The sequence below is a fragment of the Mustela erminea genome, chromosome 18 (genome assembly GCF_009829155.1).
Source record: "Mustela erminea isolate mMusErm1 chromosome 18, mMusErm1.Pri, whole genome shotgun sequence".
Taxonomy (NCBI): domain Eukaryota; kingdom Metazoa; phylum Chordata; class Mammalia; order Carnivora; family Mustelidae; genus Mustela; species Mustela erminea.
The window spans coordinates 29,113,072-29,115,155 of record NC_045631.1 but is presented as its reverse complement, the minus strand read 5'-3'; the positions used below and the strand labels follow the sequence as shown (position 1 = coordinate 29,115,155).

General features: G+C 41.0%; 1 non-coding gene across 1 annotated transcript; it reads right to left on the bottom strand.

The window, feature by feature from the left end:
* Window positions 1-264: 264 nt before the first annotated feature.
* On the bottom strand, window positions 265-428 carry LOC116578628. Its single transcript, XR_004280995.1, has one exon. It is a non-coding gene; the product is annotated as a U1 spliceosomal RNA (small nuclear RNA).
* Between the last annotated feature and the right edge of the window lie 1,656 nt (window positions 429-2,084).

Below are 2,084 nucleotides of genomic sequence, written 5' to 3'. Positions count from 1 at the left end.
AAACTTTCCCTGAAATCTCTTCTTCCTATTCTTTTACAGTATATACCTAAGGAACAATCAAGTGCAAAAACAGATCCAGATATGGTGGTTGGTACACCTACAATACAGTGACAAATGTATGCGCAATGTCCACCAAGAACCCACTTACATACTTTAAACATTTGGTGGTAATGTATAACTAGCTTTCTTGACATCGTAAATATGCTCAAAAAGGGAGGGCCAACCCTTTTTAAATACAAGAAAACCTATTTTTTAAACACATACCAGGGGAAAGCGCGAACGCAGTCCCCCACTACCACAAATTATGCAGTCGAGTTTCCCACATTTGGGGAAATCGCAGGGGTCAGCACATCCGGAGTGCAATGGATAAGCCTCGCCCTGGGAAAACCACCTTCATGATCATGGTATCTCCCCTGCCAGGTAAGTATGAGTTCGAAATGTTGCCTAGCACCTTACCCTCAGATTCAAGTTACTTTTAATATAGGATCACTTTTCTCATGGATCCTATTGATCCCGTTCCTTCTGAAATAGAGAGTCTCCAAGTCACAGTTACTAATTAGCAATATTTTGTACATCTGGATATTGCCAAAATCTAGGAAATATATGCCCGGTATAATCACGACCAGCAGTCACCGGGCTTATTTACATATTCCACACCCTTTTTGCTGATCTCATTTAAGCCCATCCTATGCCCTAGCTACTGGTGCTGTTTGAATGAAATTTAAAGGAAAAGACACGCTACAATTTGAAGATAAACGACATAAATCAGTTCCTTCTTTCAAGGTGTGGGAGCTAATGATGTCACTGATGTCTGGTGCAGTTCAGCAAGCCACGTAATTGAAAGATCAAGTCTAAAAAGATTAAATTTGGCAAAACTACATACGAAAATCCAGGGCATGTATTGCTAAGAATAGGTTGTTCAAGCATTCAAGCACAAGTACAAAATATGTTCTCTTTCAAATATACAGCAAATCACCATCCTTATTTGAAAAAGCTGTTGTATAAACACTAGTTCTAATTCTGAGGCGCGCTAACTAGGGGAAAGCTCATGAAGCATCCCATTCCTATATAGACGTTTGGGGAAAGTCCCACGGGTTTGCAGAGCTGGAGTGTGACGATGGTCCTCACAACGGCAAACTGTCTGCTTGACCAGAATGTCTCCCTTCCCAGGTATCAATAAATCGTGTTTCTAAGTATCCTTAACCCCGCCCCTCCCCCCAAACCAACTCTCCCGTGTTCTACACTTCAAGCTGTCATCCATTTCTTTTTCATGGCTGTCTCTGAAATCCAGAACAAGACTACTGGAGACTCCTTCCTACAAGAAACTGCCAAGCCCTCCTTGCCTCATATTAGATTCTTCAAAGAGAGCAAATTCAGTATCAGGCAGTGGTCAATAATCCAGTATTCCACATTCACATACGTTATTACTAGTCTTAATCCTATCCTTCTTTCTTCACTGTAAATTAAAAATGGAGTTTCCAAGTTCCAATAGTTCTTCAATTGTCTCTCCAAGATCACACCAGAATCACCTTATTTCCCAAATCTTTTTATTTTACAGGACCTGTCTGGTGTTCTCTACCAAAACAAATTAGAGTTTCATATCATTTTTTTTTCAGAGTTTTATATCTTTAAGATAATGTTTTTTAAATTCTTTTATTTTATTTATTTATTTGACATAAAGAGACCCAGTGAGAGAGTGAACATAAGCAGGTTCTCCGCTGAACAGGGAGTCTGATATGGGGCTCGATTCCAGAACCCTGGGATCAAGACCCAAGCCAAGGGACACCCAGGGGGCTCATTCAGTTAAGCAACTGCCTTTGGCTCAGGTAATGGCCCCACTTTTCTGGGACTGAGTCCCACATCAGGCTCTTTGCTCAGCAGGGAGCCTGCTCTCCCTTTGCCTGCTGCTCCCCATTAGTGTGCATGCTCGCTCGCTCTCTCTGACAAATAAACAAAATATGGGGGGAAAAAAGTATAGTAAGAAAAAAAAAAAAAAAGACCTGAGCCAAAAGCAGACACTTAACAACTGAGCCACCCAGGCGCCTCTGTTTTTAAAAATCTTATTAAAGAATAGATGAAGAGAG